General features: G+C 40.9%; 1 long non-coding RNA gene across 11 annotated transcripts in view; it reads right to left on the bottom strand.

Moving 5' to 3' along the window:
- Window positions 1-4,748: 4,748 nt before the first annotated feature.
- LOC147756667 (uncharacterized) overlaps window positions 4,749-10,398 on the bottom strand; it is a 59,408-nt gene continuing 53,758 nt past the window's right edge. For all 11 annotated transcript variants that reach the window (XR_015323147.1, XR_015323149.1, XR_015323146.1 and 8 more), the window contains one exon: window positions 4,749-6,039. This is a non-coding gene — a long non-coding RNA (uncharacterized LOC147756667). The remainder of the gene's footprint in view (window positions 6,040-10,398) is intronic.

The following is a 10,398-nucleotide window of genomic DNA, read 5'->3' as shown; positions in this document are numbered from 1 at the left end:
ATAATCTGCACATACTATGCAATCTATTACTTGACTGTATGTATACAAAGTAAAAAAAATGTTCAAAATAAAACGACAATCGTAGACCCTACAAAAACGTGACGTAAAAAAGTGTAGCTACCTCTAAATTTGGCTTTATTTCCTTGTCTGTTTGGCTAGTCTGTCTATTTCGCTCAGATATTTCGTAGAGGTTCATAGAGGCGTTCAGCTCCACCGGTGGCCGAAGCAAGCAAACGTCGATATCGTGCGTGCCAATCTAGAACAATTAACAGACAATAAGTATGCCTGCAAAACACACGTACCGAGTAGCGTGGCACGATAAATATCAGCCTACCGGCACAGATGTAGCGAGAGGTTTAACGGTCATATAAACAAGATTAGCAAACCTATCCGTAAATATATCCGCGACATTTTTAATCGCGTCCCACCTTCCCTCCGTGCTAACCATGACAAGCGGGTCGACATACACGACCATTTATGTACTCCTATGCATCAAATGCTGAACGTGCAGATGCATTGTACGATTCGTCCCGTGGAGATTCATATATCCACGTAACTATGCACTATACATAATATTCGGGGATTTCTCAAGAGCGTTGATAAATGTTGGCCACTAGTCTAGCTAAATTACAGAGAGGTCACAGCTGCTAGCTGTCAACTAAAAACCTATTTTAACAAAATTCACAGAAAAACTATTCTGGCAATGTTGTACGGGAAGTCAACTACTTCGTTTAATTAACTGATCCGTAAATAGGTAAATATAAATTCGTGAATAAATAAATCCATCTGACGGTTGGCCGAATGTCTATATTGTGCTAAATCGATTTGAAAGTTACACAAAACTATTAGTAAGCGGTGCGCGAGTTATTTTGTACCGGTACTTGTTGGTGAGAGCTTTTTTTTTTTATACTCCTCCACTTACATGTCCTAGCATGTGTTCATCGGCTGCTCTTGATACCAATTCTTTTTATCAACAAAATAACAATAAAACTCGTACTGGGGAAGGTAGGTCATCATTTTGGGATTTTAGCAGGGATCAGCTAGTACTCGATTTCGCCGTGCTGGCAAACTTAAAAATTCATCAAGACACTTCAGAACGCATTTTAGATACACACATAAATTAAGCGTCGTTTCCAAACAAGCTCCAACACTTGGTCTATTTGAAATTTTTTCTACCGTTTTGCATCTTTTGCAATTTTTAGCAGCTTTGAATCCTTGTCTTTTTGGTCTGCTATCAGCCCAAAACATTTATTTGCGAAATAAAGAAGAAATCTTTCAAAACTTAGTGGGTGGTTTAGGCTCAATTGCTACGATTGTGGCGACCCTGGTGGCTGTATTGGGTAGTCGTGACTGTCGGAACGCGAAAAAAAATATTCGTTGACATATCTCTTTTTGTTTAGATACACTGTTAGAAATAAAGCATTAAAGCACTTGAATGTAGGCGGTGCATTATATATATATACATGTGAAGAAATATTTAAGCAGTTTTGTGCAAAGATGTGTTTTCAGGCCAAAGTTATGAGTAAACTGACAGAGGAATCTAAATACAAACGCTATCGTTGTGGTGAACCTTATAGTTACAGCGGTGCAGTTGACGGATTTGCATCACAACTGCGAGCAACACCTCTGAAATGTGACCGATGGCCGAGATGTGCCGAGCCTCTATTTTAATGTCTCGTTGGGAAAACCTGCCATTTGTTGAGAGGGTATTGCAAATCAATGATGGAAATCCATTCTGAACCCATTATTTCTATTCGATGATCAAGCGGTATGTCTCTTAGCTCTTAGATTTATTTTCTTAGAGTAGAGTCCGTCTCTAATCGCATCTGCGTCAACGTCCGTTCTCCCGATGAACACATCGAAACAATACGCATAAGCTGTTTGGCCATTTTTGCGGTTAAGAACGCCTACGAAGCATATAACAACCTTGGAAACCTCTTAATTTCTCTCTTTACTCTTGCAGATTGCTTCTGCTGCCTGTATCGAAATTAGGAGAGCAGTTTACTCAGTCGCTCTATTTTGATGGCCGTATGTATGTCTATACTGTCAAATCGTAAAATCTGCCTCTTTTTATCTGTAAAAGATTGAAAGCAGCGAGAGCAAGTGGCGTCTCTGGCCTGTGAGGTGATAGTGCGAAGAGAGGAATGAAACGCTTAGGGATACGGGGGTTAATCGTTTTAGCTGTATTGTATCGTCTTGCAACTCGCGGTGTTTTCTTGTCAGTTATTCGCCCTGTTGATTGGCGGCCGGTTCATCCCGGTTACTCGGACCGAAAAGCCAGGTGTGAGGTCTTTATTTCTAGGTTAGGACCAGTTTAACAATTGGCAGCTACCGGACGCCGATTCCGCATTATAGAAACGGATTAGCGATTATTTCTAACAAGGGAAGGCCTTAGGTGTCAATAGAAAGCCATATATGTTCTAGGCTAATCTCCAGATATGTTTCTGAACGAATGAGTGGGTTCGAAATGCTTTATTAAATCATTTAAATTACAGTAACATATTAACACATGATAATTGACCGACAATGCGCACTGACGAAGCTTCCAATATGCTAACCATGAAATTCTACATGAGAGTAGTAAAAGTCGCCAACGATTGAATTATAGTATCCAGAGTTCTTGACAAATGTTTATCTAGGACATTGATACTTGCCGTTGACTTGATACGTTTAGTGCCACATTATAACGCCGTTTCGCATAATCGTATCACACCATAATAAACTCCGGGAGTCACTCTGAGCGGATGAAGAGGGACTTGCGAGAGGTGGACAAGGGATGATAAATATCAGCCTCCGTTCTATACCTAGGTCAGGCCGAGCGTTGAAGTTTAGTCTCAGTCCATTATGAAAAGTTGCGTCGGAGGATGCCGCTTTTATTCGAAGCCACCAGCGGTGATAGGCAGGCGACAAGGATAAGTTATATTGGTGTCTCTGTGGCCTCCGATCCAGCAGGAGCCTGACTGGCGTGTTCTTTAGACAAGACGAACAATAGACGGTACTATTGTTACCCACCGTATCCTTACGTCTGCTCAACCAGTACGAATGTTCATTTGCCTCTACGCTACGAAAAGAACATTGTGCCATCTTTTTTCTATATAAGCACTGCTCAGTATAAAGGCATTATATTGAATTAAATAACAAATAATAGATGAACAAAAAGAGTGTGGTTTGATATTAACAGAACCAGCAGGTAATTAATTAGATATAACTTGAGTTGTATTCAAATATTTACAGTCGAAGTATGATCAAGATCGGCACATGCGTATTTTGTCACGGGCACCAACTTCATGGTCGCTTAATAATCGAACTAGGTTATTCGAACTTATCCCGTTATGAAACAAGATAATATATCTTGTTTTATAACGAGATAACTTTTCACCCATTTTTATTAGGTTTTTGTCGCCGTTAGCCCAGTTGGTTAAGTTCTAAAAAGATTAATTTTCGATTGTGAGAACGACTGCTGTACACACTGTTAGCGGTCGTTCTCACAATCGTTCTATTGTAGAAAAATAAGATTATCATAATTAGTCGACCTATCTGTCTCAGCAAGTTGTTTCTGCGCTAAAGAAAAATATTATTTACCGTATGCATAATAAACACCTCACTTCAGTGCTTCGCGTCCGATCCTCGGGAATTAAACGTAGAGAGTTGAAATTTACTGCTTCGGTAATTTCAGACGATACGTGATTTAAAACAGTTGTGAGCAACAGTTTTTCTGCCGACTTCTGCATAGACTTTGGAACGGATATCTAGGATTAGCGTTTGCATCCTGGCAGCATGCAGTATCCATTATCGGATAATATACGAATTGCATAGTAATTACAAGGTATAGACGAGACTGTTAGAAGGGGATCGTAATTTCAATCGTTGTGTCCTTAAACCACTATGTCACTCCAGCTGGTGGAATCACTCAGTATATATATGTTAGTATATGTTCAATAAGGGCTGCAATAAATTGCGAAAAGTCTATTTTCTCGTGCTGATTGATGACTGTCGATATAAGAAGATGCCATAATCCTGCAGTGATTTCTCTTTGGTAGCCTCTGTTTCTTGTACTTGTGCCACAAATACGGAAACTGCTAAGAAAATGCGAAATAACTGAGTTAAACTTGTCGTCGCTGAATGCTTCGATTCCAACGTAATGAAGTTTCACGCACTAGTCAAGCACTTCATTTGATATTCGAATTCGCTTTGCTATCGATAAGGGTTAGACTTATATTGTTCAATCCAGGTCAGATGTAACTTCCCTCTGTCTCTCTCTCAAGGGCTTTGCTGGTCCTTCCGGCTTTGACTCATCCACTCGATTTTCTGCGCATGTCTGCTTTTATACTTATGTTGAGGGGGCGTACAGTGGGGGTGGCAGGAGGGGAAATGGATGAACAAGGTGTTTCAGGAAATCGACGATTCGGGACACCTTTTGCCCATAGCCGTCCTACAGTCCCATTTTTCGTCTGGTCGTCGGATAATTTTCCAGTTGTAGGTCTCCGGGCCACTTTGGACGCCATCGAACGTTGCGACGTTAACCGATCTCAAACTCGACATAAAACGAGGCACCAGGGAAGGCAGGAATAGCACATTTACCGATGAAATGTGACGAGAAAAACCATGCTTTCTAAGCAAGCATGGTTTTTTTTATGGTTTATGGAAAAGAGATGTTTTGAGCGAAAAATTAGCTATGACTGGAGATGCGAGGCCCGTCGGTAATCAGCAACTGTCTACTCGTCAGGGAATAGTAATGCAAAAGCAAATGAAGCACAGCAAGTTTATTTGCGTTACCATTCTGGGAGTTTCTTTTTCAGATAGATACACTATAAACATCTATGAAACTATTAAGGTGCGAACACCGGAAGGTGACATCCGAAATGAATGTTCATAGCTGTTTCAGCCGGGCGAAGGCTAGGATATTTAGACAGATTCACAATGTAACTATTACGCAGGCAAGCAAATATAACAATTAATATAGATTTCACGTTGTTTCGGCTTTTTGTCAGTTTCGCCTCGCCAATCTCAATGTGGATCGATAAATTTGGACATAAATATCAAATAAGCTGATAACGTTTGGCAGATTTATGGAGATGCTATTGTAACAGTCGACGTATGTACTTCCTGTGAAATTTCAAGCAAGAAAAAGGCAAGTACTGATTTGGTGCAAGGTCGCGTACTAGTGCCAACTTATCAAAGGCAACTATCTTAGCTCGTACAACGAAAACAGTATTTTAATCCAACATAGCAGATTTTTCTCGTATCTCTTATCAGCCGTCATGTGACTATGATGTAGAAACGGAATGAAGAGTTAACGCTTTTCACACTATTTCCTGCTATGGAGACACTGAAGAGTGATAATTACACGCCGCTCTATCGAATCTTCTATTTCCACATTACAAGCCACACCATAAATCAAAATATCAACTGATCTAGTAAATACGTTATTATTACGGGACGCCGATGGTTCCATGCACGATAGAATGAACCAAACATGACCGTGGTGCAAAACAAAATATATTCCGGCTACTTCCAGAGTCCATTGTTAGGAATGTGGGCCATAATTAGTGCATCACTCATGTTACCGAAATCTGGTTTTTCGGTTCGATATAATTTAGCGTTCTTCTTAGAGCATTTTTTGCAAACCGTCTGTAACAAAGTAACATTTTATTTCTATGTTTAACTGTGATTAGAACTTGTATTGTGCAGCCGTAGTGTACATCGAAGCTTGTACAACTTGAACCATTTTTACAATGCATCTTTTTAGAGGGCTGAGTATTTAGCCAGGTCGGTACCGACGAAGAAAAATAAGCGAAAGAAAATGACTATGCGACACGCCCTTCAGTTAAACTAAACAAACGCGTACTTTGACCATCTGCGAAATTCAGCCGTAGCCAGTTGGTCTCCAAACCGTTCACAAACACGATGCTGCCATACGGCGCTGTTACAAAGAGCTGAACATCGGCGTTCAAGGCGAGGGTTCGAATGCTGCAGATGACGTTATCACATCATACTCGTGGGGACTGCGTGAGATTTAGCCGTCGATTCTGGTGGCCACTGGAAACACAGATAACAACAAACAGCTCCAGTAACAGATAAAAGCGTGCACATGTATACATCTACGTCTGTTAAAAGAGGTGAGTCTTACTTGCTTTATCATATCCAAAAGAGCAATAGCATAGAACAGCCATACGGCATCGACGAAAGCGCTGATTAAATTTGTAGTCTAGCCAATTTAAATGATCTGTAATAAGGTTCCCGCAAGATCCTTCTTCCTTAGGTTAGGATCGGCTGCAATCTCGATTCGATGCAACGATTTTTTAAAATTGAGCTAGGGACACCAGTTAGAGAGGCGAAAAGAAGTGTGTGCTTAGGGTGACAGCGGGTTTTGCACCCCTTATCAGATACAGTTCACACAGCAAGCACAAGGGACAAGTGCCAGATACCCCCGCCAAAATCATATTTGCTCGCTGGGTGACAATTTCCCATGCGGTGAGTGGCTACTAGTCACAATGCGTAGGAAGGATATGTGTCGCGGGCTCAACTATCTGTGGCACCTGGGTTACTTCAACAGTTAATACAAACACAAAGTTGACACGAAGTCCGATAACTAGTCCCAATTCTATAATTGGGAATACCATCTAATGCGTGATATCTAGGCCGTCCGCTCTGGTTCATTGCTGCAGACATGGCTGAATGACGTTAGAGCATACTGAGATAATCAGCGCCCAGATGCCATTAAGTGGGTGAGCCGATAAAGGCACCTCTGTAGTGAAGTCTGCTTGTACATATTGCTTATCATTTCTAAATCATTTCTGCAAATCTTGCCAACACAGATAGAACGTTAGGAAAGCGAATTTCCTCCTTCAAAATAAACCCCACCTAATAAAACAGAACGCGTGAAGATGAGCAACAGAAGGGTTATTTTGCTATTTCTTATGTTATTTCAGTACGGGAACCTGTTATCAAATCAACTAAGTTGAAGACTATTACTTCATGCGCAAAGAATAAGAGATCGCGCTATAAGAAGAAAACAGTCTAATCTTACGTTAAAATATATTGGACATTTGGATGCTTTTGTCCAACTGTGTGGGCAGTGTTCTCCCAACATTCAGATGCTGTCATTTGTACATATATTCATAACCCATTAAATACATCAGCTGGCGAATCGCACGATTGAGGTTAATTGCCCGAGTAAAAGGTATGGTCTAATAGTAGATCGAGTGATTATTCAAGCAGTAGGACACAGGTGCATCACAAGGCCGGTTGCATTCATTCCAGAATCCCTGTTTTGTTCAATTGTTCGATTTGGATCAATTAATCGAAAGCCTTTTTCTGACGACTTACCCAGACGGTAGGCTTTATTTCAACTTACGATTTGATAACAAATAAATGAAATTTACCGTTTGATACTTGTACGCGGATTTGCTCGGTACTAGTTCGATGCGCTGTGGCCGAACTACGGCTGATATATTTATAATAGACAATTCGCATGCACAGAATGCAATACATCAGTTAGCGAGGTAGAAAGAAGTGTGACTTTCGTACGAAGACGTCGGTATTCTTCAGGTTATAATGGCAATGGTTACTTCGACGTGTGCGAAATGATAAACGTTATGTCGAATTGGGTTAAGCTTGTAAGAATCCGGCCACGAACGTCCCACTTTTGTATTGTAACTAACGCTACCCTCGATCGACACGATCAGTGTAAAACGTGTCTGCTGATGGGGGATGCCCCGAAACTTTTACGCTGTATACGTAAGGTGTGACGGCCAGCGATAATCGTGTGCGTACACGTGTCTCGGTTTAGTGTCTACTTGCCGAATGGCCTTCGGGTCTCTTTTAAATGTCCATATTGATGCTGGAGTAGCTTTGAAACGCGTTAACCATATAAGCCGTAACTGATAAACTGTACTATTAATGTAAGTAACGGGGTATATAAATCGCTAAATCTGAAATTTACCTCTATCAGCTTTCCGGCAGGTAATATCATCTATAATTCCTACCAGAAACGCATGCGTCAATAACATGGTAATTTCTACCCAGTCAGAATATCTATTTCAGATTCTGTCCAAGATAAAAATAAAACTCCTTAATACTAATGCTTGATTGTTAAATGGTTTTGTGTACGTTATGGCTCCATACACCATTCAGTCAACCGCACAAGTTTCTAGATGAAGAATTAGTCGTTTGTGTTCTAATGAAAATGCGAATCTAAATACAGTGTGAGTGTACAGACTTTTCAATAACTGCCCCTAACCGAAGGAAGAAGACTGACTCTAGTTAGGGTCTGCTTGCATCAGAAATAGTGGTTAACTAGCATTGATCAGCCTCGACTGACTAGCGTTGTAGAATACTGAGAGGGTGTAAACAAAACCGAGTCGAGCTTCCTACGGGCGGGGAGCTTGGATCATTACTTCAAGGATGAGAATATGATGGAAAATATTGTCTTCGGGACGGCGAAGAGCTAGGCTCGCGTAAAAGCGACCTAGCATAGGCAGCCACGCGTACATGATTTGACTAAGACTCACAATGTAGGAGCGGAGTGCTCATATAGCTAAGATAAGACTTGGAAAGGAGCCGTATCTTGAAACCGGTCCGGCTGGGCGTAACGAGTCACGTTTATCTCCTCAAAATGAAATAGACCCATCATTTGTGAATCGCTTTTATTTAAAAAAGCGACTATCTAGCATTCTCTCTCAGTTTATCGATTGCGACTCTGGGTCACATATCGTGGTTACTGCTATTGGTGTATTCTAACCTACGTCATATTGGAATACATCACTCGTCAAGTGTCATTTCTTGCCCGAAGAAGCATCATCGAAACCAACAGATCGACTAGAACTGCCTGCTCCAAATTTGAAATGCACAAGCCTAATGAAAGTTACCCGTGATTTCCCGCTCAATTGCTTGCCCCCTGTCTCGCCTGTTCCGCTACCGTACCTTGCGGGGAACAATAAGATAATTATCATAATTAGACAATATCTGAGATACGTGTGCATGGCTGATGCACTAAGAACGATAGAACTGAGTGGACACCAGCATTCAGCTGCATGGTACAGCAGTGGAGCCAATAGGAGAAAAGCCATAATACGAATTGATGTACATGCACACCCGCGTACAAATACATGGGTTATGTCGCGAACTATAAAGAAGTAGTCACTATGTCCGCCTTCCATTTTTCTCTCGAAAACAAGCGGAGCTTCCCTTTAAGCCGCAATTGAAAAAACGCACATAGGCACCAGTTAAACCAATGCGGTGTGCGTGAATACTATTTCCAAGAGCTTTCCTTAATAATACTGCATTCACTTTTGTCGACCAAAAAACTGACCGACTAGGGGGCAAGGCCCAAGGGTAACCTTTGAGTGCATAAAGGGTCGGTGAGTGCTATGTACGTGCATACTTGCAATGCATCACGTGATGGTGGGCGATATTTTTTTAGTGAATTTATTGGAAAAATATTGGAAAGGAAGTTTCAATTTTAGGAACAGCGTACGAAGGCCACCCAAAGCTCCTACTTTTCGAAGAAGTAAATTTAGTATTTGTTTATTCGATTCAAGAAACATGAGTCCACGTCCTGTCGAACGAGCTGGCTATTTTACTGTAACACAAGACTGGATTTCAGTAGAGAAAATCATTGTTTTTCATACGTTATTTCTATACTTTGTTAAAACAGCAGCATACGATTCATATTAGGTAAACGCAACGGGATATGCACCTGTTTCGGTTGCTTGAATAAATTCGTGTTTCTACATGCCATGTTGCTAGTACACAGAATGTCCTCGCTTCGCACTATCTGGCACTGGAAGTCGACGTTGTTATTGGATCTGCACAAAAACGTCTACGTGCTAAAAGTTCCCACGTAAAAAATATGCCATCGTGGTTCCAAACGATTCAAAATGTGCTAGATAAGTAAAAACAAAGTAGTTGCTTAAGGTTTGTCTTCTATATACAATGTAAGGCAGCAGACTTAACAACTTAAACTTCAGGAGCAACTTTTAGCCCAAGCAAAAGCAATCTAATTTTTATAGGTTAGTTGCTCCCTATTCAAAAAGAACCGACCATGCTAGGAAGAGAGCATGAGGCAGGGTACAAAAATGAGTTCTGATTACTGCTGCTACAATAATATAATGCCAAATTTTACAGGTTGACGAAAAGTACGTTATTACACATGTTCTTTTAAAGGTATGCAGTCCTTTTTGACATGTCTTTTTAATAGTACTTTCGTTAAGGCAACACTCAACCATCCAAGGCATATTAACTGACAAATGCCAAATCGTCTAGTCAGGAATCAGGCCTATTTAACTGCGATCTGTCAACTGAAGCAGGTTCTTCTATAGATTTGCCTCTGTTCGTGAGTATCATTTGTGTTCAGAACGTTGAAAGCTGCCAAGCACAAACATACATTTCTGTTAC

This window comes from Varroa destructor, unplaced genomic scaffold (assembly GCF_002443255.2).
Source record: "Varroa destructor unplaced genomic scaffold, Vdes_3.0 BEIS01000003.1, whole genome shotgun sequence".
Lineage (NCBI taxonomy): Eukaryota > Metazoa > Arthropoda > Arachnida > Mesostigmata > Varroidae > Varroa > Varroa destructor.
Note: the sequence above shows the minus strand (reverse complement) of the source record. Positions and strands in the feature narration are given on the sequence as shown.